Raw genomic sequence first — 27,695 nt, 5'->3', positions numbered from 1 at the left:
TAAGTCTTGGTGGTTAAGAAATTCTTCCATTTAAGAATGATGGAGGCCACTGTGTTCTTGTGGACCTTCAATGCTACAGACATTTTTTGGTACCCTTCCCCAGATCTGTGCCTTGACACAATTCTGTCTCAGGGCTCTACTGACAGTTTCTTTGACCTCATGGCTTGATTTTTGCTCTGACATGCCCTGTCAACTGTGGGACCTTATATAGACAGGTGTGTGCCTTTCCAAATCATGTCCAATCAATTGAATTTACCACAGGACTCCAATCAAGCTGCAGAAACATCTCAAGGGTGATCAATGGAAACAGGATGCACCTGAGTTCAATTTCGAGTCTCATAGCAAAGGGTCTGAATACTTATGTAAATAATTATGTTTTTATAATGTGCAAACATTTCAAAAAATCTGTTTTGCGCTTTGTTATTATCGGTTATTGTGTGTAGATTGATGAGGACAACATTTCATTTAATCAATTTTAGAAAAAAGGCTGTAAGGTAATAAAATGTGAAAAAGGTCAAGACGTCAGAATACTTTCCAAAATCACTGTAGGTCAGAGATTAGGGAACATGCTGGGCTTTGGCAGGTTAAACATCCCTTGGTGATTAACCAGCAGTTTTCACAGCTCGTTTCCACTCACCTACATCCATACCAGGCGGAGTAGTTCCATGGGGACTACTAAGCAAGGTCAAAGGTGAGTAACTCGCGGCCATGGCGATGGTGACTCACCGTTGAGGGTTTCCCCAAAGCATGACAGCCAAATACTACTGAACAGCGAGGGTCAGGAGAGGGACCAAAACGCAGTGACAACTCCCATGCCTCTGGCGGGTGCGAGACCCCTGCTACTCCAAAAGGGGAGATAAAGAGTTTCCAACATTAGTGCTGGTGTGCAGACAGAAGCCTAACAGCTGCCTGGCAGGAAGTTCATGCCAGGCTTCCCTTCCATGAACTGGTACTGTACCCACGGTGCCCTGCGGGAGGTTTGGACTGGAGTTACCAGTGGGCAGGAGCATTCAACCAGCAGTATGACTCTTGTAATGGTTCCTCTGAAGATGCTCTAGGTTACAGCAGGGTTATTGGACTGTGAGAAATATTCCAGACAGAGAGGACCGGGAAATACTGCTCCAGCACGCAGGATAAATATAACTTTTGACCAAATGTAACATGGGTTGAGACTTATTAGGGCTATCCTTAAATTAACTTCTCAGTGCTTAAATTACTCACCTGAAACCAAAGGCGGTATTCTGACATCAATGAATAATTATGCAAAAATATGTTTTTTTCTCCCCACACACTTTTTTCAACTGTCAAGCCCAGTGCACGAAGGCAACAAAAAAGAGTTTTTCATTACTTTTTAATTAACATTTTTGAGTGAATAAAAGCAGGTTTAAGGTGAAACAACTTTCTGATAGCTCTTTGGTCACATGTTGGCTAAATTAAGCTGTTTGGAGGAACAATGGCATCACTTTGGAAAAACCATTCCTCCTTCACACCAGCAAAAGCCTCAGTCTGCAATTAAAACTACAAGAAATTGCGCCTATCACAGCTAACAGATTTTTTATTTTTTTTTACTTCAAATGCTCTGCTGGTGGATTCTAAAGCATTTTCCTTCTCAGCAAGTCTTATCATCAAATGGGGATAAAAGAAGAAACACAGTGTGTATTTTTCATTGAAGCTGCCTTTGAATAAAGTATGTTCACAACTCGACCATGCAATGAGATATCCCAACACTGTTATCTAAAAGCTTTCTGATAAGATGATGAGATAGAGGAAAGGGGAGAGAAGAAAGATAGAGGGAGAAACATCTCAATGTCAAGCTGGATTCCTAAGTGGTGATGGCAACCTTTTATAAGCTATGATTCAGACCCCCTTTTGCGTCCACTCAGAGAATTGGGTATGATGGCTCTTTAGTAGCAGTGAGTAGTAGCTACTACAGGGCTGCCGCCCGAGGGGCTTGTCCATGTGGATGGTCGTAATCGACTCAATCTGAACCCCAGAGGCAGGTAATTGCATGGATGGGATTACACCTCTGGAAAAAATGTACTTGAACAAACTGGGGGGATTGAGGAAAAGGTTGGCCCACAGGCAAATACCTACAAGCAAACATTTACAAGCAAAAGTATAAACAGAATATTTATTGTGCAGCTTGTTCAGAAACACATACTGGTATTAGAACCAACTAAAAGTCTCTCTCTCCCAAACATCCACATAAGTGTATAAATCTATTTGTCTTTTGGATTTTTGGAACACAATGATTGAGATCACAATAAGCCTTTCAAAAAGTCATTCCATCATGGCACCTTGGAATTGTAGAAACAGAATTAGCCATCTGTCAAGTGCAATGTACAGCAGCCTGACTGGTGCACTAATTAACACTTGCCTCAATGACTCTTTCCACCCCTTCTGAACATGTAGCTGCCACTTTAAGGTGACAGGCACTGAGTGAATGTGAGAGTACCTGACTCCTGACAGTCCTCTGTCTACCTTAACTCCCTCTTCAAACTCCCAGAGCTAGTGATAAAATGTGGAGGTCAAACTATGTGAACTCAAAAGCAAAATTAGAAATTCCATGTAGTCAGACTAAATGCCGCTTCATTCCTCAGCTGAATATACACTATAATGCATTACAAGCTCAAAACATTATTTTATTTCAAAATGACAATCATGACAATAACCATGGCCCTTTGCATGACAATTACCCTAGTTTTCATACAGTATTTCATGCAATATTGTTGTTCATGCCTAAACTCTTAGAAAAAAGGTACTATTTAGAACCTAATAGGGTTCTTCGGCTGTCCCCATAGGAGAACCTTTTGAAAAGCCTTTTTTGGTTCCAGGTAGAACCCTTTTGTATTCCATGTAAAACCCATTCCACAGAGGGTTCTACCTGGAACCAAAAATGGTTCTCCTATGGGGACAGCCTAAGAACCCTTTTGGAATCCTTTTTTCGAAGAGTGTACAACGTAGAGTGGTAAACGGTAACATGTTTCAAAACACTGAATGTGGGTAACATATTCAGAGGCAGGGCTTTTCCTTAGAGAATCCAACACAGGCAAAGGCTAAATGTCTCAGAGCAGCCATACATGAGAGAGGTGATGGCTGCATCCCTAATGTAATATGAATGCATAATAAAAGCTCTCACATCTGTGAATGGCCCTGACTTGCAGACTAGGGGTCCAGCACAGTGTCATTCCACTGACAAGCTGGGTTCAAAAACCCTGAAAGCCTTCCTCCCACATATCACAACCACCATCTTCCCAGGCTGGAACCAGTATTTAATATGGACTTAGAAATAAGGTGATGATATACCAGTCAGTGTAATACTGTCTAAAACATATTTGGTTAGAGTGGCTGGGTCAGCCTCCCAAAATATGATGCGGTCATTGATCACCTCATCTACTGTAGTGGTGATATCTGTGATATCTTGTGATATCTGTGACATCTACACCTGTCACATCTACTATTTTCAACTGTGATACCTTATCTGTTTACCCATGGCATTAATTATAGTTACTTGGGACATCCAGTGACTTTATAACGACTTTCGTTGTGACATCTACTACCGTTACTTGTGACATCAACTACCGTTACTTGTGACATCTACTACCGTTACTTGTGACATCTACTACCGTTACTTGTGACATCTGCTCTATTTAATTGTGACATCAACTTTGGCTGTGACCTCGACTGCAGTTGCTTTTAACATTTGCTATAGTTACTTGTGACATCACCTTTATCTAGTGCTGAAGCTAGAATTGTTGTCCTCACAAAAGTTTATTGCTGCTGGAACAGAATCCTAATTCCAAGATGAGTAGGGAAGAGAAAAGTTCCTGTTTGTTTAAATTAGAATTTCAAGCTTCATTTGGCAAATCCCTCATTCACAGTCCATCACCCTTTTGCAAATACATCATATAATTCTGTCTGTGGTTGAAGATGCATTGCGGTCTCGATATCGAGGAAATCACAAAAGATTTGCAGGAACATGGGATCTTTCTGTCTCCATCATCACTCATAGGAACTTGCAGCACACAAGAAAAAGAATGTAATTGTGACTGGGTTGTGCTACATATTGTTTTTACAATCTGATTTCTGATGCACTTCACTTTGCCACTAAATAGAGCTGTCATACAAGTCAAATAGACTTCTCCCCTTATATACTTCTCTATGAATACTTCTCCTGTGTAGACTAGGCTTTTTACTTTCACTAACATACTAACACTGATCTATAGGACATACCGTAACTACTGTCCCAAATTAAGAAAATAGACTTTGGAAAAGGAATGTGTGTGATTTACCCACAGTAAGTCATATCGTTTAATCAGAACCTCAGACACTACATGGCTGGTACATTCAACAGAATCTCCTGTTCAATCTGATTATCCAGCAACAATCTCCCACTTTTAATCAACAATTACATTTAATCTGAAATAATGGAGCATGGAAATTGTCCTTGGAAAGCAGTGACACATTTTTCAGGTCATAATATATAGGAAGCATCGTTTCCACATTCACCTTTTTATTCAATAAATATTTGACAAGATATCTGATTGGACTTGACATTCAAATCAAATCAAAGTTTGTCAAGTGCGCCGAATCACCTTACAGTGAAATGCTTACAAACAGGCTCTAACCAATGGTGCGGGGAAATAAATATTTTAAAAAGGTATGCGTGTGTGTGTGTGTGTGTGTGTGTGTGTGTGTGTGTGTGTGTGTGTGTGTGTGTGTGTGTGTAAGTAAAGAAATAAAACAAGTAATAAAAAGTAAAAAGCCATTTGAAAAAAGAGTAGCAAGGCTATATACAGACACCTGATAGTCAGGTTTATTGAGGTAGTATGTACATGTAGGCATCGTTAAAGTGACTATGCATATATGATGAACAGAGAGTAGCAGAAGCATAAAAAGAGGGGTTGGCGGGGACACAATGCAGATAGCCCAGTTAGCCAATGTGCGGGAGCACTGGTTGGTCGGGCCAATTTAGGTAGTATGTACATGAATGTATAGTTAAAGTGACTATGCATATACGATAAACAGAGAGTAGCAGCAGCGTAACAGAGGAGTTGGAGGGGCACACAATGCAAATAGTCCGGGTAACCATATGGTTACCTGTTCAGGAGTCTTATGGCTTGGGGGTAAAAACTGTTGAGAAGCCTTTTTTTCCTAGACTTGGCACTCGGTACCGCTTGCCATGCGGTACTAGAGAGAACAGTCTATGACTGGGGTGGCTGGGGTCTTTGACAATTTTTACGGCCTTCCTCTGACACCGCCTGGTGTAGAGGCCCTGGATGGCAGGCAGCTTTGCCCCAGTGATGTACTGGGCCGTACGCACTACCCTCTGAAGTGCCTTGCAGTCGGAGGCCGAGCAATTGCCGCAATTGACACCCCTGCCTTAGGAGATCATGTCATTTTGGACATCATTTAAGAATTTTTATTCTTAGTCCATCAACCACCTTACCTCTACAGGATCATTGTCCACCCGTGGGACTGTTGAGCTATGGTAGGCTAATGTTATTAGCATGAGGTTGGAAGTAACAAAAATAAATCCCAGGACAAGTGGGAAGTTTACATACACTTAGGTTGGAGTCATTGAAACTTGTTATTCAACCACTCCACATATTTCTTGTTAACAAACTATAGTTTTAGCAAGTCGGTTAAGACATCTACTAAAGAGCTTGGAAAATTCCCGAAAATTATGTAATTGCGTTAGAAGCTTCTGATAGGCTAATTGATACAATTGGAGTCAATTGGAGGTGTACCTGTGGGTGTATTTCAAGGCCTACCTTTCAACTCAGTGCCTCTTTGCTTGACATCATGGGAAAATCAAAAGAAATCAGCCAAGACCTTAGTAAAAAAATTGTAGACCACCATAAGTCTTGTTCATCCTTGGGACCAATTTCCAAACGCCTTAAGGTACCACGTTCATCTGCACAAACAAGTATAAACACATGGGACCACATAGCCGCCATACCGCTCAGGAAGGAGACGCATTCTGTCTCCTAGAGATGAACGTACTTTGGTGCGAAAAGTGCAAATCAATCACAGAACAATCACAGAACAACAGCAAAGGATCTTGTCCTGCTTGCTGCTGCTGTTGTTGTTGAAGAAATCTTTGTCTAATCTGAGGTGAGTGATCGCTGTCCTGATGTCCAGAAGCTCTTTTCTGCCGTAAGATACGGTTGCAGAAACATTATGTACAAAATACTTTACAACTATCGCGAAAAACCCCCACATAGTAGCACAATTGGTTAGGAGACCATAAAACAGTTTCCTAGGCTAATTGACATCACTTGAGTCAATTGGAGGTGTACCTGTGGATGTATTTCAAGGCATACCTTCAAACTCAGTACCTCTTTGCTTGACATAATGGGAAAATCAAAAGAAATCAGCCAAGACCTCAGACAAAAAATTGTAGACGTCCACAAGTCTGGTTCATCTTTGGGAGCAATTTCCAAACGCCTTAAGGTACCACGTTCATCTGTACAAACAATAGTACGCAAGTATAAACACCATGGGACCACATAGCTGCCATACCGCTCTGGAAGGAGACGCATTCTGTCTCCTAGAGATGAACGTACTTTGGTGCGAAATGTGCAAATCAATCACAGAACAACAGCAAAGGATCTTGTGAAGATGCTGGATGAAACCGGTACAAAAGTATCTATATTCACAGTAAAACAAGTCCTATATCGACACAACCTGAAAGGCCGCTCAGCAAGGAAGAAGCCAATGTTCCAAAACTACCATAAAAAAGCCAGACTATGGTTTGCAACTGCACATGGGCACAAGGATCGTACTTTTTTTTTACGAAATAAAATAGAACTGTTTGGCCATAATGACCATCGTTATGTTTGGAGGAAAAAGGGTAGGCTTGCAAGCCGAAGAACACCGTCCCAACCATGAAGCACGGAGGTGGCAGCATCATGTTGTGGGGGTGCTTTGCTGCAGGAGGGACTGGGTCACTACACAAAATAGATGGCATCATGAGGAAAGAAAATTATGTGGAGACAGTGGGGCAAAAAAGTATTTAGTCAGCCACCAATTGTGCAAGTTCTCCCACTTAAAAAGATGAGAGAGGTCTGTAATTTTCATCATAGGTACACTTCAACTATGACAGACAAAATGAGAGAAATCCAGAAAATCACATTCTAGGATTTTTTATGAATTTATTTGCAAATTATGGTGGAAAATAAGTTATGAACTTGAAAATGTATTAATAAACCAATTAGGCACATTTTAGCAGTCTTGATACAACATTTTGAACAGATATACAATGGTTCATTAGATCAGTCTAAAACTGTGTGCATACACTGCTGCCACCTAGTGGCCAAAATCTAAATTGCACCTGGGCTGGAATAATACATTAATACATGGCCTTTATCTTGCATTTCAAAGAAGTTGGTACAAAAAAATACAAATGCATATTCTTTTTCTTTGTATTATCTTTTACCAGATCAAATGTGTAATTTTCTCCTACATTAATTTCACATTTCCACAAACTTAAAAGTGTTTTCTTTCAAATGGTTTCAAGAATATACATATCCTTGCTTCAGATCTTAAACTACAGGCAGTTAGATTTGGGTATGTCATTTTAGGTAACAAAAAAAATGGTTGGATCCTTAAGAGGTTTTGTCTCTCCTCTCTGGAGAGGTTCCCAGTGCTTGGAAGGCAGCCACAGTGCATCCTTTATTTAAAGGGAGAGATCAAGCTGATCCTAACTGTTATAGACCCATTTCTATCTTGCCCTGTTAATCAAAAGTGTTGGAAAACCTTGTCAATAATCAACTGACTGGCTTTCTTGATGTCTATAGTATTCTCTCTGGTATGTGATCTGGTTTCTGATCAGTTTATAGAGGTCCTAAATGATGTCACCATTGCCCTTGATTATATGCAATGTTTTGTTGCTATTTTTATTGATTTGGCCAAAGCCTTTGATACGGTAGACCATTCCATTTTTGTGGGTCGACTAAGGAGTATTGGTGTCTCTGACGGGTCTTTGGCCTGGTTTGCTAACTACCTCTCTCAAATAGTGCAGTGTGTAAAGTCAAAACATCTGCTGTCTCAGCCACTGCCTGTCACCAATGGAGAACCCCAAGGCTTAATCCTAGGCCTCACGCTCTCTTCAATTTACATCAACAACATAGCTCAGGCAGTATGAATCTCTCTCATCCATTTATATGCAGATGATGCAGTCAGCTGGCCCCTCCCCGGAAATTGTGTTAAACGCTCTACAGCAAAGCTTTCTTAGTGTCCAACAAGCTTTCTCTGCCCTTAACTTTGTTCTGAACACCTCCTAAAAGAGATCATGTGGTTCGGTAAGAAGAATTTATAGATCGGCAGGTAAGGATGCTCTCGAGCGGATAGATGTTCTTTACCATTCGGCCATCAGATTTGCCACCAATGCTCCTTATAGGACACATCACTGCACTCTATACTCCTCTGTAAACTGGCTATCTCTGTATACCCAACGCGAGACCCACTGGTTGATGCTTATTTATAAAACCCTCTTAGGCCTCATTCCCCCTATCTGAGATATCTACTGCAACCATCATCCTCCACATACAACACCCGTTCTGCCAGTCACATTCTGTTAAATATCCCCAAAGCACAAACATCCCTGGGTCGCTCGTCTTTTCAGTTCACTTCAGCTTGCGACTTGAACGAGCTACAAAAAACTCCCAAACTATACAGTCTACTTTCAAAGACTCAATCATGAACACTCTTACTGACACTTGTGGCTGCTTCCCGTGATGTATTGTTGTCTCTACCTTTTTGGCCTTTGTGCTGTTGTCTGTGCCTAACAATATTTGTACCATGTTTGTGCTGCTACCATGTTGTGCTGCTGCCATGTTGTGTTGCTACCATGTTGTTGTCATGTTGTGTTGCTACCATGCTGTGTTGTCATATGTTGCTGCCATGCTGTGTTGTTGTCTTAGAGCTCTCTTTATTTAGTGTTGTGGTGCCTCTCATGTTGTGTTTTGTCCTACATTTTAATTTTGAATCCCAGCCCCTATCCCCACAGGAGGCCCTTTGCCTCTTGGTTGGTCGTTAAATAAAAAAATAGTAAAAATAATGGGTACATATCATTAATTTATAAGTCCAAAAATGGATGTAGCAACTGCAGAGTCCCCTTTAAAAGGACAACTCTGCTACTTTTAACACGTGGGTTGTTATTATGAAGTATTTAGTGATGTTCTACACAGTTTTAGGGTAATTTTATGATTTCATGTCCTTTGTTTATTAATGAGCAAAACCAGAAAGTGCTTCTCTGTGACATTTTCAAGTAGGATCCCTGAGATGACTAATACAATAAATCCTGGCCAGTCATTTTCAGCTATCTACCATACATCAACATGTTCAGTAATGGTTACAAAAATGTTTTACTTGCTATGACTGTAATGCTTTCTTTTTAATCAACCTTGGTTGAATGCACTGACCGCTAAGGACAAGAGCGGCCACTAATATACCTACATTTTAATATAAAAAATTATCTATATAACCCGCCTGTAGTTTCCTGATCATATTGGAACTCTAAATGTTGCTCTTCATCTAACAACATCTGTAAATATTTGAAACATACACTCAAAAACCTATAGAATTATAGTTATAGTCAGCTTACTCCAATATGTTTCTGTTTTTCAAGGCTCAAACTCCCATGATTCCATTCGTCAAAACCATTCCTAACATCATTACGAAGTTACAGTTCTGGCGGCCATTGTGCCCTTTCCAAATAGCCTATATTTTTTGTAGTGAATTACTTGTGAACTTCGTACTTTTTATTAGTACAATAGGCCTACAGTGTTGTTGCTTTGACATGTAATGGGCTGTTATTTCAGATGCAGCAGAGTTAGCTACTTAGCTAGCTAGCGTTGCTAATGTTAGCATCAAAGATACAGCAGGCTTCAATCATAAGAGGCTAAGATTCCGTAGTGATTTGCCTGTAAATCTCAAAAAATGTGTTCTAACAGACCTACATGTTGTTTGGACTTTTGTTTAAGACAGTCGCTAAGATTAAACTTGGCTATTATTGTTGCAAACACAATTTTTGGGATTTAGCAGTCGGGCTAGCTAGCATGTAACGTAGCATTAGTTAGCATCTAAATTCAAGTAATTTTTTGAAATGATATGCATTTGATTGGTGACAATGACATTAACATATATTCAGCATGATATTCATGCAAGTATTATAATAGTATTATAACCCAAATGTAATGTGAAATGCACTCATAACTTATAACATAATCTTTGTCTGGGCCTGCTAGCCAGGAAAGCTAAGTGCAGACTGAGCAGAGCATTGCCTTCTGAGAGTTGAAATACTCTAGGGCTGTCCCTGACACTGAAAGTCGTCTGTTATTTCGACTAATCGATTGGTCAACATTTTTAAACGTGTATTTTTCCATATATAGACACACCCTATGTGTTTTAATAAAATCAACTATATATGTATTGAGCTTGTCTGATGCTTTAAACTCACTGTTTGATGAAATAAGACACAAATGATAACCAGAAGAAGAAAAAACTTAACCTGTCCCGACCATCCTCCTTCCACTCAACTGACTTTCGGAGATTCTGCCTTTACTCTTCTGAAGTTGCTGGTAATAGGCTACATAAGGAGTCCGCAAACTTTCTGATGTGGAATGCCAATTTATCTTACCATTTCTACTGATCTGTGTGGCATTTATGGTTTTCAAATGCACATTTTCGTGGAACAGTTTCATTTGATTTATAATGTCTTCGTATCCAAAAGCATTGTCATGTGGTTAATCAAAATTCTATCCAAATCTAAATGAAAGTGATACAAACATAACTCCTTTTGCCATTGCCAACTATGTAAAACATAGCCTATAAAATCAACAAATAAAAACATTTCTGCCTGTAGGTAGAAAATATCCTGATAAAAATGTATATCCCATTAATCACATTGGCTACACATAGCCTGTTTGCAACAAACTTGAAACATTCACCTGCTGTTTCAGGTGAAGAAAACAGTTTGAGACGCTCCACAGCTCATTAGTGGTGGTTCATTAAGCCAATCAGAAACACTATCAGATCCCCAAATGGGCACATTTATATGCCAACATTTGCACGCAGGCCAGGTAACTTATAGGCCTACTCCTATAAGTAATCAAGTGCGTGTCCTTACTCAACATTGACAGGAGCGCTCCAAACAAAAGACGATGACTAAATTGACAAAACTTGTAAATGGAATGAAATAAACCAAAACTCCAAAATACTGTGGAGTATAGGTTGTGCGCTCAGCAAAGAAAGTGTCCACTCCGACAATGAGAACAGTAAAAGACTGGAATAACAATATATTGAATTCATTAACAGACACTACCGTAACCAAACAAACATTGTAGGTGAGAAATTATAGGAATGAACTGTAAGTGTACTACTGGTGATATACTGTATGTAATGGGGAATTGATAGACACTAACAATCAAATGCAAACAATAAACACAATAAAGTTAAGAAACAACGAATGTGCACAAATTGGCAGGAGAGAGAGCCTTCTGGAGAAAGGCGTGCATTATGCAGCCACACTCCCCTTTTCTTGGACTGTACCATCCCCGTGGCCTGAGCTGACAAGGCAGTTAACCCACTGTTCCCTGGTAGGCTGTCATTGTAAATAAGAATTTGTTTTTAACTGACTTGCCTAGTTAAATTTAAGATATTTATTTTATATATACACTACCATTCAAAAGTTTGGGCTCACTTAGAAATGTCCTTGTTTTTGAAAGAAAAGCTATTTTTTGGTCCTTTAAAATAGCATCAAATTTATCAGAAATACAGTGTAGACATTGTTAATGTTTTAAATGACTATTGTAGTTTATGGAATATCTACATAGGCGTACAGAGGCTCATTATCAGCAACCATCACTCCTGTGTTCCAATGGCACGTTGTGTTAGCTAATCCAAGTTATAGTTTTAGTGGAGACAAGTTGAGTATCTGATGCATCAGCACTTGTGGGTTTGATTATACTGATTGAAATGGATTTAACAAGTGAAATCAATAAGGGATCATAGATTTCACATGGATTTCACCTGGTTAGTCTATGTCATGGAAAAAGCATGATGGCTACTGTATATGTCTAATGTATCTGCCTGACAGTTTTATGATAAGCAATAATTGTCCCTTGGGGATAAAGGAATTGAATTGAATGTCTTATTTTGTGTGTCGATCAGTTGTCTTAAACCTGAGGTAGGTTTTGAGCATAAACTCCTGTTACATGAAGAAAACATGGTACAGTACAGATCATTCTTAGGTCTTCAAAATTCTGCACAACAATTTTAATTGTGAGAAAATACAAAGGGCTACAGCATCTTTTGTTTAGCTGACAGTGGATAGTTAAGACTGCACAACTTTTGTGTACATTTACAGGTTCTAAATACATGCCAGATGTGTGCATACTGGTAGCGAAGTCAGGTGCAGGAGAGCAGAGATTTGTGAACAGGCGCACACTTTATTTAGGCAAAAGTACAAAACGCGCAAAACAGTCACAAGAATTATGTTTAACAATAAACATCTTTGTGAAAAATAACACGGAAAAAAGAAGCCAGTCTGGCGCGTCAACAATACACACGTAACACAAACAATCTTACACAAAGACATGATGGGGAACAGAGGAATAAATACATGTAGATTGATGGGGATGAAAATCAGATGTGCAGGGAACAAGACAAAACAAATGGATACATGAAAAATGGAGCGGCGATGGCTAGAAAGCCGGTGACGTCGACCGCCGAACGCCGCCCGAATAGGGAGAGGAGTCGACTTCAGGGGAAGCCATGACAATAGATTTGCATAATGTGGCATTGGCGGCGTACATTCCAACATGGGCTCACCTGCAACATTGCATTTCCATTTCCCCCATACTCTCGCTGCTGCGTGGGAGAGCGACAGAGTTTATGTTTATGTACTTTCAGCAGCCTAGGCAAAAAAACAGGGGAAATACCACACAGAAACAGCAGAGAGAACCTTTGTTTTTTAGTTTCACATAAACTGTCATTCTATATCTGGAATTCAAAAAGGTACTAAGCCCTAGAATTGACAGTTGAGGATTATCAAGACATGGTGACTCCCTGCCTCCGTCGAAAATAGCGTCACTCCATCGACTTTGGAAAAGAACAGGAATCTTATTCATGTATGCATACTAGTGCCTTTCCAGCCATATCGAGTGGGAGTGAGACTGCACACATATATTATGTGCTACCACCCCACCATCGGTCCTCTTCTACTGTAAGCTAAGTTCCACACAGCTGTAGATCTGTGTTTGGCACACTTGACCGGAGCTCTTAATAGGGCCTCCTGATGGGATGAACCTGGAAAAGATTGTCCTATGGGGGATAATTAATTTAGCATGCTAATCCAGACATTAGATTCAGGCCGAGCTGTTCAATATGGGAATCTGTTGTTAGTCACAACAATCAAAAGGAAGGGGCATTGACAACAGGGATGACAGGGCTAAATGTATCCAAATGTAATGTGTATATCCAAAAAATACATCTCTGTTATGTAATTACTGAGTATAAAAGTACAATTTACAGAGCCTTCAGAAAGTATTCGCACCCCTGTACTTTTTCCACATTGTGTTGTGTTACAGCCTGAATTTAAAATGAATTAAATTGAGATTGTTTGTCACTGGCCTACACACAATACCCCTTAATGTCAAAGTGGAATTATGTTTTTATAAATGTATTACAATTTAAAAGCTAAAATGTCTTGAGTCAATAAGTATTAAACCCCTTTATTATGGCATGCCTAAATATGTTCAGGAGTAAAAATTTGCTAAACAAGTCACGTAATAATTAGCATGGACTCACTCTGTATGCAATAATAGTGTTTAACATGATTTTGAATGGCTATCTCAGCAACGTACCCCACACAATTATCTGTAAGGTCCCTCAAGCGAGCAGTGAATTTCAAACACAGATTAAACCACAAAGACCAGGGAGGTTTAACAATCCCTAGCAAAGAAGGGCACCTATTGGTCGGTGGGTAAACATAAAAAAAAAATAAAAAAAAATCAGACAATGAATATCCCTTTGAGCATGGTGAAGTTATTAATTACACTTAATCAATACACCCAGTCACTACAAAGAGAAAGGTGTACTTCCTAACTCAGTTGTTGGAGAGGAAGGAAACAGCTCAGGGATTTCCCAATCAGGCCAATGGTGACATTAAAACAGTTACAGACTTTAATGGCTGTGATAGGAGAAAACTGAAGGTGGATCAACAATATTGTAGTTACTCCAAAATAATAACATAATTGACAGAGTGAAAAGAAGGAAGCCTGTATAGAATAAAAAATATTCCAAAACATGCATCCTGTTTGCAACAAGACACTAAAGTAATACTGCAAAGAATGTGGCCAAGCTATTAACTTTTTGACCTGAATACAAATTGTTATGTTTGGGGCAAATCCATTATGACACATTACGGAGTACCACTCTCCATAATTTCAAGCATAGTGGTGGCTGCATCATGTTATGGGTATGCTTGTATCGTTAAGGACTGGGGAGGTTTTCAGGATATATAAACTAAATGGAGCAAAGCACAAGCAAAATCCTAGAAGAAAACCAGTCTACTTTCCATCAGACACTGGGACATGAATTCACCTTTCAGAATGACAATAACCTCAAGGCCAAATCTACACTGGAGTTGCTCTTAGAGACTTACCCCAAAAGACTCACAGCTGTAATCGCTGTCAAAGCTGCTTCTAGAAAGTATTGACTCAGGGGTGTGAATAGTTAGGTACATGAGATATTTCTGTACTTCATTTTCAATATATTAGAAAAAATAATAATAAGATGTTTTCACTTAGTCATTGTGGGGTATTGTGTGTAGATGGGTGAGAGAAAATGTGTTATTTCATCCATTTGGAATTCAGGCTGTAACACAGCAAAATGTGGAATAAGTCAAAGGGTATGAATACTTTCGGAAGGTATATGTACAATGTATGTAAAATGTATGTAAAATGTATATGTAACAAATAAGCTGTAAAACCTAAAAAGACAGGCCTAAACATTAGGTTGTCATACTCAATATCGGTTAGCATTACACGCCACAATACTATGGGCCAAGACCATGTCAAGCTCCATTTTTGATTGATTTAAGTTGTTTAAGACCTTGACTCCAAACTCAAACTCACTTTTATGCAAATAGCTGGTCAATCATTATTCCACTGCCTAGTGACTCATTTGAATAAAGGTGTCAGCTAAATGGCATATATACATATAGCAGGAAAAACATTCACGGTCCAAAAAATGAGTTCCTAAAGCATAGTAAGAGTGAAACTCCGCTGTGTGACTCATTCTGAATATCATCAGTTTCCCGGAATGCTCTCCTTGTGTAACAAAAACACCTCAGGCTGAAAGTAGACCTTATACATGGGGCTTAGCTTAAAAAACATCCATACACACACACAATTGCCTGTAAGTACTCTGGCTCCCTGTTGACCCACTGCATGCAGAGGCAAGGAAATTACAAATGGAAGAGTATGATCCCATCGGAGCCCCCGATACCGCCCCAGAGGGGGTTGCCATTATACCAAATGGAAATGAGATTTACAATATTGCAGAGCCACGTTTGTGGTATGCAATTTCTCAACCAAGCACCTCCGCATATTCTCCAAACCAGATCACAGTGCGAGTGTAATCGCAGTCTGTTTAAGGTAATTGCGATCGACTGAAAATAATGTCCGCGTCCATTTGCCGACTACATAAAGTAAAAGGTTATTGGCTTGAGCGTGATTTTTTATTTATTTTTATTTTTACAATCTTTTCACATCCTTTGGCTATGCCGCAGCAGGATATTACTTTGTTACCCGTGCCCCTTTTCTGTTAGATAATGTAGTGTTAGGAGTTGCAGAGCTTTAACGCAACGTGTTTTATGGTCTCTAGTTGAAGATGTTATTTCTATTTAGCAGCATGTATCTTGCCTTTAGTTGGTCTATCGGCAAGGGAAGAGAACTTCCAGAGGAACCCTTTCTGTTATTGGATGCAGTCTTGACATATACAGTTTTAACCTTTACCTTAGCATATGTCAATAACTACTCCCACAGAGTGTGATCAGGAACTGCCTGTACATTTACAGACAGCTAGATATACTTTGTCTAGCCAACCTCTCTCTGTCAATTCGGCTCTCTCTAAAGATACCGTACACAGAACATCTCTTGACTACAATCCTGTTGCCTCTTAACCTATGGAGGGTTGGTATCTGAGAGTGGTGTTTTATAGACAGTGAGTAGAGAGCCTGTTGGTGCAGTAAAATGAATATCGAAATGAGTTTAGCAGATCTCTCCCCATTTGGATTCGATCAGGGGTGGCCAAGTGCTAATATAATGAGGAAGATCATTAATTTGATCTACCCACCATGGAGCAACTAAGTTGTTTCCACTAGATAAGACAGTCACAAAGTCAACATTGTCTGTAAGGTAAACATGTATGAAAACAACTATTTGTTTTATTGGTCTTATTTTAAAGTTAGGGTTAGGCATACGGTTAGCAGTGTGATTAAGATTAGGGGTAAGGGTTAAGGTTAGGTTTAAAATCAGATATAAAAGGTCACATGCAGCCGTTTTTATTCTAAAATCAAATCAGTAAGTTCGCTACATATACAAAAGTATGTGGGCACCCCTTCAAATTAGTGGGTTAGGCTATTTCAGCCAGACCCGTTGCTAACAAGTCTATACAATCAAGCACACAGCCATGCAATCTCCACAGACAAACATTGGCAGTAGAATGGCCTTACTGAAGAGCTCAGTGGCTCATCGTGGCACTGTCATAGGATTACACTTTTTCCAACAAGCTAGAGCTGCCCCGGTCAAATGTAAGTGCTGTTATTGTGAAGTGGAAACGTCTAGGAGGAACAACGACTCAACCGCAAAGTGGTAGGCCACACAAGCGCACAGAATGTGATCGCCGAGTGCTGAAGCGCGCAGCGTGTAAAAATCGTCTGTCCTCAGTTGCAACACTCACTAACAAGTTCCAAACTGCTGACGGAAGCAACGTCAGCACAACAACCTTTCATCGGGAGCTTCATGAAATGGGTTACCTTGGCCGAGCAAATTATGTGGATATGTTGAAGCAACATTTCAAGACATCAGTCAGGAAGTTAAAGCTTGGTCGCAAATAGGTCTTCCTAATGGACAATGACCCCAAGCATACTTCCAAATTTGTGGCAAAAATAGCTTAAGGACAACAAAGTCAAGGTATTGGAGTGGCCATCACAAAGGCCTGACCTCAATCCTATAGAAAATGTGTGGGCAGAACTGAAAAAGTGTGTGTGAGCAAGGAGGCCTTCAAACCTGACTCAGTTACACCAGCTGTGTCAGGAGGAATGGGCCAAAATTCACCCAACTTATTGTGAGAAGCTTGTGGAAGGCTACCCAAAACGTTTGACCAAGTTAAACAATTTAAAAGCAATGCTACCAAATGCTAATTGAGTGTATATAAACTTCTGACCCACTGGGAATGTGATTAAAGAAATAAAAGCTGAAATAAATAATTTTCTCTACTATTATTCTGACATTTCGCATTCTTAAAATAAAGTGGTGATCCTAACTGACCTAAGGCAGGGAATTTGTACCTGGATTAAATGTCAGGAATTGTGAAAAACTGAGTTTAAATGTATTTGGCTAAGGTGTATGTAAACTTCCGACTTCAACTTTAAGTGAAAGATGGAAAAGGTAGGGAACTTGTTTGTCTGCCATATATTAAAGATACAAATTGTCTGAAAGGGATTGAATAGAAAAATATACCAGTTTCATTTGAGGATAAAAATGTTGACAGCTGTGCCATACAGGTTGCAAAATAAATTGGAAGAGATTTTCGATGTACTGATTCCATGGCATATGGTACATGAACTGATTCAAAAAAACACTTGATTCAACACTTAAGAGTTTTTCAATTTGAATGATTATAGAACATTCTTGCCACCAACAGAATGTTATATATATGGGGCATGCAACAATCTCAGCTCTGTAGATTTTGCTGTGAAGAGACAAAATCACTAGATCATTTATTTTGGTGTTGTTTCTTGTCACAGGTTCAGGAATGGTTAAAAAATCACGACATTTACTGAAAGTAACCTTACAAATAGCAGTTTTGGGCGATTTGGAAAGCCATAGTCTATCAATCATTAATATAATAATACTCATAGGAAAGGTTTTCATCTTCAGCTCACAATCTGTGGCTATTATGCGATTAGAAAGATTCAAAATTAATGTAAAACATCACAGTACAATTGAAAAATACACGACACATGGAAACCAAACGAGGGTGGTCTATGGTGGTAGGTGGGATGGGCTGAGAGTGGCTGAGGGTTGGGATTAAAGAGCTTAGGTTTGGTAGTGTATTATTGTTACGGGATTGCTGTATAGAAAAGTACAATGTATGTAAATGTAGCAGGAAAGCTGTAAAAACAAATATTAATATTTTTTTTATAATAATTTACCACCTGGTATGTCACCAGGATGGCCAAAACTCAATCCCACCATAACAGGCTGAGATTTCAGGTGGTCTTTTCAAAAAGCTCTTACACTAAAAGGGCAATAATATAATTTTCACAGTATTAGTCCAACCTCATGGTGTGTAAATATATATAAAACACAGGAAATAACATTTTTGACTGCACTGGGCCTTTAAAAGAAGAAATTGTAGAAATAGGCAGGTTTATTATTTTGTGGCTGTGTTAACTAGTAACAACCGAAATAAGTGGTCTCATTGGGTTTAATTTTTTCCATTGAATTTCCTATAAATACCATTATGATACAAACGGAAGTTGACACTTCCTGTGGGGCTAACTAACTAACTAACTAACTAACAAGAATAAAAGTGACAATCTCATGAGAAACAAATGCATCCACACTCTCTCATCTAGTCAATTTAGTAACAGGAAGTATATATTTTTCTCAATCTTTCCCAATCATTTGAGGATTTATAGCTGAATCTACACATACATGTCGGGAGTAGTTGACTAATGTCATCGAGACATTTTGTGCCCTCAGTCAAGTACAAACCTAACCAAACTCTCATCCTGACTCCCACAGGAAAGAAGAACCTTAGGCAGACTCCCCCCCCCCCCCCCCCCCCCCCCAAACCTACACATAATAAACCCCTATACTAACATCCACTCAAAGACGGATAAGTAGAGGAGATGTCATCACAGTATGCTATTCAACCCTGATCTCTTAATTGAACTGGCACCATGCACCCAAACGCACACACACTCGCTGGAGGTTCTAGGAGGGTGTATTGATTAAGACTGCAGTGCGACACTGACACTGCTGGTAGTCTAATTCTATAATGGAAATTAGGGGGTGGCCATCATGCGTTTCCCTGCAAGATTAGTTATCCTGCACATCCATACACACGCGCATCCACATACACAGAGACACTTAATATACATGCTCAAAGCCTTACACACACACAAACACACACACATGTGTGCACAAAATTACACAGAGGTCTTAAAAACATAATCCTCTATACACTTTGTGATTGCTATTTGTGTGTACCAAAGCTTTCCTGCTTGGTATCCTGGCCCAAGTCTTCTGCACTTTATTAAGAAGCTCAAAGGACAACCAGGGTGAAGGGTGGAAGTGTGACCAAAGGTGGCAACCCTGCAGAGAGCGGTATTGCTGCAGTGACCACCAGAAACATTCATTACCTAAAACGATTCACAGCTAATCTTTCCTCCCGTGGCTATGAATGAATCAATAAAGTTATTACTGCTCTTCCTAAAGGATATATACCCAAAAGAATCACAAGGGCACCCAAAACAATAAAGTTATGATGAAGCATCTATATTCCTCACTTACTGGCTTTCTCCTCAATACAGAGTTTCATTTGTGCTAGTCTACTATTCGCTATTTCCTGTGAAGATACATATTCAGCCAAACAGAATATCATCAGAGGTATAGACAAAGGTTGGTTCTGTAGAGAAGAACAATGCAGCAATTCTATGCACCACCACTCCACTGACCCTGTTATAATTATCTTCACAAAACATGTCCTTACTTTAGCACTGAATCTACCCCAGTCTCTGTTCAGCTAATACTGGGACTAGGGTGACCACATTTATTATACCCAAATGTGGGACAAAGGGATGATTTTGTGGGGCAAAAATCCCCCTCTCGCTTCATTGAACAAGCTAATTGAAGCGTGCCGATGGACTACTCTTTTGCTTCGAGCTAAATTTGGTCAAGCAAAAACAACAGACTAAATGTGTGGCTGTTTTATGAAAATCTGGGAATATTTGGCAAAGGAAACATTTCTGGTTGGTCTCAGGGAATATAAAACAGTTAGGAAGGGAGACTTTGAAAACTGGATTGTGTGAAGTAGTCTAGCAGCAAATATGTTTAATGAGCAACTAATGAGCATGCAGAGCTTCACAAGTGTGACGGAATCACCTTAGGCCTATATATTTTCAGTCTAATATGGCTATTTGCTTGCTTTTGTAGCTCTTCATCAGAAACACGCTTTTTGTAAGTAGTTAACTGTTCTCTCCAAGTTTAGCTGGAATTTCGACTGAAAGGATTTGACAAATGTGATTGCTTGACGATATGACATTGGCCTACGTCTCGTCTTGCGCTGCACAGAATATCAGATCTCAACAATGATTGGAAAAGTGTTTAACATCACCAGTACCACATCCTTATGATATATCATCTTGTCAAAAGTGCAAAGTGACTGCAAACGAGACAGGTTGGAATGTCTGACTGAAATACGGGACAAATCAAACCTTTTTGTGCAAATTAGTGGTGTTTGAATTTGTTGATAAAATGCCCTGCATAATTGAGAGCTAATTTTAGATAACTCATGTTGGTAACCCCTTCTTTCCTCATTAGCCAAGTATGACTTGTCTCTTCAGTTAAAGATGAATCATGTAACTCATTACAGATTTAGTGCAGGATATTTTTTGTCACAATGGTCCGTACCCTAATAGAGCCCTCCGGCTATATAGTTTGTCTTAATTATTTCCATACACTGGGATAATACACTAAACAAAAATATAAACGCAACATGCCACAATTTCAAAGATTTTACTGTTCACACATGGAAAACAGTCAATTGAAATAAATTGATTAGGTCTTAATCTATGGATTTCACATGAAAAAAGGTAGGGGCGTGGATCAGAAGACCAGTCATTATCTGGTGTGACCACCATTTGCATCATGCAGTGCAACACACTTCCTTCGTATAGAGTTGATCAGGCTAATGATTGTGGTCTGTGGAATGTTGTCACACTCCTCTTCAATGGCTGTGCGAAGTTGCTGGATATTAGCGGGAACTGGAACATGCCATCATATATGTTGATCAAGAGCATCCCAAACATGCACAATGGTTGACATGTCTGGTGAATATGCAGGCCATGGAAGATCTGGGACATTTTCAGCTTCCAGGAGTTGTGTACAAATCCTTGTGACATGGGGCCATGCATTATCATGCTAAAACATATGGTGATTGTGGCAAATTAATAGCACGGCAATGGGCGTCATGATCTCGTCACGGTATCTCTGTGCATTCAAATAGACATCGATAAAATACAATTGTGTTCGTGTCCATAGCTTATTCCTGTCCATACTACAACTCCACTGCCACCATGGGCCACTCTGTTCACAACGTCGACATCAGCAAACCACTCGCCCACATACACATGGTCTGAGGTTGTGAGACCGCTTGGATGTACTGCCAAATTCTCTAAAATGACGTTGGAGGCGGTTTATGGTAGAGAAATTAACATTCAATTCTCTGGCAAAAGTCCTGGTGGACATTCCTCTAGTCAGCATGCCAATGGCATTGTGTTGTATGACCAAACTGTACATTTTAGAGTGGCCTTTTATTGTCCCCAACACAAGGTGCACCTATGTAATTATCATGCTGTTTAAACAAATGTAAAATATTTGTGCACAACATTTGAGCGAAATAAGCTTTTTAGGATATGGAAAATGTATGCAATCTTTTATTTCAGCTCATGAGATGTGGGACCATCACTTTACATTTATTTTTGTTCAGTCTATTTCAAAGAGTGAAATTACAATTGATAAATTATTCGTTTTGTCAGCTTTCCAGAATCTGTCATTGAGTGTCACATTGAAGACTTTTTTTGTTGTCCTAATGACATAACCATTTTGTTGTTTGAATGGAATGCCTCAGGTCCATCATCATCATCATTTGAACATCAGTTAAACGAATCAAACCCCACAGAGCACACCCCAGGTCAGCCTCATTTGGGTCAGAGAGCTCAGAGGAGGGCCAGATACACGTTGACCGCACCACCTTCAGGTTCCAACAGGCTCACTGAACCATACACCATGAAGGCTCTCTGCCTAGTCACATGCTGAGCACATCATCTTCAGTGACACTACCACAGAACGTCAAAGTGGTCCTGGATTAGCACCTTTTCTATTGTATACGTTGTCCCAAAATTGAATTACACCTAATTACACAAATATAGTGCACAGTAAAACGGGATATATTTACATTATGGATGATCACAAACTTGATTAATTGAGGCAGTCAGTTTGGAATGACAGGTCAATGGGATCTCCCTTAGACCGACATCCATTTAAACCACTACTACACCACCACTAAACACAGGACAACAAACCACAACCCCAATGGTAAAGGTTGGGATTGGGTGAAAGTGGAAGCTGATTCCACAGCAGTACTTAGGGGAGAACAATTCTCTGGAGTGCTCTGCTTGTCTTGCGGATGAAGCTGTGCATATCCATTCCATTACTAAGACTGTAATTGTGTCAGCCCTCTGCACGCGGATCAATAGCGAAGAAAGCATTCTTAGTCTGTTTATGGGAGTAATGGAGTGTAAAATCAGTGCTTCCGTGCTCAGGATGTAACGCATTCTTCACCGGACATTTTATGGAGGTTTTTCTGAGACCTATATATCACCAGGAGGTGTTGGGTAGAAGACAAGTGTGTTGTGGGGGTTAAATATGAACAAGTTGAAAGAGAATGTGTATCCCTTCAAAAAAATGACATGTGGTTCACATAACATCTTGCACCAAGCAGATGGTTTACATCAGGTATTGCCAAACTGGGGGAAATGCCGTCGGGGGTAAGCCAAATAAAGTTGACACATACCAGCTCTACTGGTAGTACTGCTACTACCAGCGGTACTACACCTGCACCTGTCGATGACACAAGTTGTTCTGCTTCCACGAGCACATCCGATGCTAACATCAGTAATTCTACATTTGTTGCTTGTCCAGCTAGCATGGACACTGACAGTTGTGCATCTGATGCAGCCGATGAGCTACTGCCCCCTGACCTGGGAAAGCACCGAACAACAGACAGGGACGTTGGACCATCGAAGAGGAGCAAATATGATGAGAACTACATTTATTTGGGGTTCACTTATATTGGGAGTAGTGCCTTTCCTCAGCCACAGTTATATGTGCAAAAGTACTATCTCACAACTCGATGAAACCTTCACTCTTGCACAGATATTTAGAAACAAAACATGCCAATTTAAGAAATAAGCCACAGGAGTTTTTTGAGCGAGAATTAAGATGACTTTCGAGTAGTAAGACATTAATAAGAAGGGGCTAAAAGCGTGTTATATGGTGAGCTACCGAGTGGCTAGAACAGGCTAGAAGTGTCTTATATGGTGAGCTACCGAGTGGCTAGGACAGGCTAGAAGTGTCTTATATGGTGAGCTACTGAGTGGCTAGGACAGGCTAGAAGTGTTTTATATGATGAGCTACCGAGTGGCTAGGACAGGCTAGAAGTGTCTTATATGGTGAGCTACCGAGTGGCTAGGACAGGCTAGAAGTGTTTTATATGATGAGCTACCGAGTGGCTAGGACAGGCTAGAAGTGTCTTATATGGTGAGCTACCGAGTGGCTAGGACAGGCTAGAAGTGTCTTATATGGTGAGCTACCGAGTGGCTAGGACAGGCTAGAAGTGTCTTATATGGTGAGCTACCGAGTGGCTAGGACAGGCTAGAAGTGTGTTATATGGTGAGCTACCGAGTGGCTAGGACAGGCTAGAAGTGTCTTATATGGTGAGCTACCGAGTGGCTAGGACAGGCTAGAAGTGTCTTATATGGTGAGCTACCGAGTGGCTAGGACAGGCTAGAAGTGACTTATATGGTGAGCTACCGAGTGGCTAGGACAGGCTAGAAGTGTCTTATATGGTGAGCTACCGAGTGGCTAGGACAGGCTAAAAGTGTGTTATATGGTAAGCTACCGAGTAGCTAGGACAGGCTAGAAGTGTGTTATATGGTGAGCTACCGAGTGGCTAGGACAGGCTAGAAGTGTCTTATATGGTGAGCTACCGAGTGGCTAGGACAGGCTAGAAGTGTGTTATATGGTGAGCTACCGAGTGGCTAGGACAGGCTAGAAGTGTCTTATATGGTGAGCTACCGAGTGGCTAGGACAGGCTAAAAGTGTCTTATATGGTGAGCTACCGAGTGGCTAGGACAGGCTAGAAGTGTGTTATATGGTGAGCTACCGAGTGGCTAGGACAGGCAAGAAGTGTCTTATATGGTGAGCTACCGAGTGGCTAGGACAGGCTAGAAGTGTCTTATATGGTGAGCTACCGAGTGGCTAGGGCAGGCTAGAAGTGTCTTATATGGTGAGCTACCGAGTGGCTAGGACAGGCAAGCCCATACTATTGTGGAGGACCTAATTATTCCTCTTGCCGCGGATATGGCTGGGACAATGCTGAGGGAAAGGCCCAAACAACTATACAGACAATGACTTCTATACAAACAACACTGTTTCACAAAGCATCAGTGACATGGCAGGAGATGTTTTGAAACAATTACTGCTTCGCATACAAGCCAGTAAATTCTATGCGTTACAGCTGGATGAGTCAACAGACGTGGCGGGCCTGGCACCGCTCCTGGTAAATGTCTGTTATGTTTATGGGGGGTCAATTAAGGAAGACATCCTATTCTGAAAACCACTGGAAACCAGGACAATATTTTTAGAGTACTTGGACAGCTTTGTGACATGAAATGGACTTCGGTGGTCAAGATGTGTTGGTATCTGTACTGATGGCCAAAAGCCATTACAGGGATAAATAGTGGAGTGGTAACGTGCGTGCAAGCAGTTGTTCCTGACGCCACTTGGGTCACACTGCAGCATCCACCGAGAGGCTCTTGGGTCCACTGCAGCATCCACCGAGAGGCTCTTGGGTCCACTGCAGCATCCACCGAGAGGCTCTTGGGTCCACTGCAGCATCCACCGAGAGGCTCTTGGGTCCACTGCAGCATCCACCGAGAGGCTCTTGGGTCCACTGCAGCATCCACCGAGAGGCTCTTGGGTCCACTGCAGCATCCACCGAGAGGCTCTTGGGTCCACTGCAGCATCCACCGAGAGGCTCTTGGGTCCACTGCAGCATCCACCGAGAGGCTCTTGCTGCATTAGGAATCACTTACAGCTTGAAAGACGTTTTAGACACTACCGTGAAAATGGTTAACTTTGTTAAAGCAAGGCCCCTGAACTCTTGTGTATTTTCTGCACTATGCCATGATATGGGCAGCAACCATGTAACGCTTTTACAACAGACAGAAGTGCGCTGGTTATCAAGGGGCAAAGTATTGACACGTTTTTTAAAATTGAGAGACGAGCTTAAAGTTTTCTTTACTGACCATAATTTTCACTTGTCTGACCGCTTGCATGATGACGAGTTTCTCACACAACTGGCCAATCTGGGGATGTTTTTTCTCTGAATGATCTGAATCTAGGATTACAGGGACTCTCCGCAACTATATTCAATGTGCGGGACAAAATTGAGGCTATGACTAAGAAGTTGGAGCTCCTCTCTGTCTGCATTAACTGACAACACACAGGTCTTTCCATCATTGCATGCTTTTTTGTGTGCAAATGAACTCAAGCTTACGGACAATGTCAAATGTGATATAGCGAAGCACCTGAGTGAGTTGGGTGCGCAATTACACAGGTACTTTCTCGAAACGTATGACACAAACAACTGGATTCGTTGTCCCTTTCATGCCCTGCCTCCAGTCCACTTACTGATATCTGAACAAGAGAGCCTCATCGAAATTGCAACAAGTGGCTCTGTGAAAATTGAATTTAATCAGAAGCCACTGCTAGATTTGTGAATTGGGCTGCGCTCAGAGTATCCTGCTTTGGCAAATCATGCTGTTAAGACACTGATGCCCTTTGTAACCAGGCACCTATGTGAGAGTGGATTCTCGGCCCTCACTAGCATGAAAACTATATACAGGCACAGACTGTGTGGAAAATTATTTAAGACTGAGACTCTCTCCAACCCATCATTGCAGAGTTATGAAAATCCTTTCAAGCACATAAAGAGCAAAATTATTGATTATTAATATTATTTGTGCCCTGGTCCTATAAGAGCTCTTTGTCACTTCCCACGAGCCAGGTTGTGACACAAACTCACACTTGTTCTTATGTTTATTAAATGTATTGTATGGGGTGTATGTGTGGCAGGCTTACAATGATGACAAAAACAACATTTGAGAATGCGCTGACCCTGGTGCTAGAGGGGCACGCAGCTGGATGTTGAATGTTTGAAGGGGTACGGAACTATAAAAGTTTGGGAACCACTGGTTTACATGATCCACTTTGTTAAGGCATAACCTCTGTATGTAGCCTTCTTCTTCCCCGTTCTGACCTCTGATGCTACCTGCTTCTTCAAGCTATTCCATCTTAATTAATCTGACAAGTCATTGCTCATGCCACCGCTTTAGGCCGAAGATTCAACTTCATTCAATATTTCCCGGTCCGGGGTCATTCTCCACTGTCACCTTTTCTCCTCAAGCAGAATAGTGAATATTTATTTAGTCGGTGACGACTATGAAAAGGACAATGGCTGTATTAGATTAATGCAACATATCAATGCATGTCTATCTAATTTCAAACCTTCTATTTTTAGCTCCAGAACAGTTGCTTTCTCTATTACTAAGAAGGGAGACAAAAATATCAAGCTGTTATGAGAGCAATATGCTACAATATCAATATCAGTTCAATCACAGAAACATGGGGAATTTATATACATGGGAACAATATACCTCGTCAGGCTGACACTACATATTCCAACAACAACAACTATGTGCTAAATTACATCTCATTCACCTCTCTCTGGGAACCCAGACTCCATATCATAGTCAGTCGATTCGCATCAATGGTTTGACCTTTTCATGTGTCTACCACTGGTCAGTCGCTGACATTCAGACCTTCTGATTGGAATGCAAGAACCGTTGTAAACTCCTGCTTAAAACCAACCGATAGTTTCTAGCCCTCTGGAGTTAGTCAAATATATTTTAATAACACTGACTATATTCTAATGGGGTGTTGGCTAATTGAGCTTTATCTGCTTCAATAGTGAACCAACCAAGCACACAGCCCATACGTCTCTATGCCAGAGAAAAGGTGTCAACCCATCATTTTGAATTATTTCTAATACCAGCTGATGTAATGTGACAGGATCATGATGCTTGTGTCAAGAAAATCCCTACATTTCTAACAAAAGCCCAGCCACTAGCTTGGAAAAATAATATTTAAATGAAAGCCTTTGCAGAATGTTCTCAAGATGACGCTCCACCACACCACAGCCTATGGAAGTCCCATCTGCATTCTATTGTCAAAGGCAGTGGAACAAACTCTGCTATGCGAACCAACAGAACCTTGAAGGGAAGACAAAAACACAATACATCTTTGACCTTTTCACAGCCTTTAGGGAAG

At 40.5% G+C, this 27,695-nt stretch overlaps 1 protein-coding gene across 1 annotated transcript in view; it reads right to left on the bottom strand.

Annotated features, from left to right (window-relative positions):
* The window catches only part of grm8b (glutamate receptor, metabotropic 8b), a 195,517-nt gene that overhangs the window by 160,332 nt on the left and 7,490 nt on the right, over positions 1-27,695 (bottom strand). The window lies entirely within an intron of this gene.

This window comes from Oncorhynchus mykiss, chromosome 30 (genome assembly GCF_013265735.2).
Source record: "Oncorhynchus mykiss isolate Arlee chromosome 30, USDA_OmykA_1.1, whole genome shotgun sequence".
NCBI classification, from domain to species: domain Eukaryota; kingdom Metazoa; phylum Chordata; class Actinopteri; order Salmoniformes; family Salmonidae; genus Oncorhynchus; species Oncorhynchus mykiss.
This window is presented reverse-complemented; position numbering and strand designations above follow the sequence as displayed.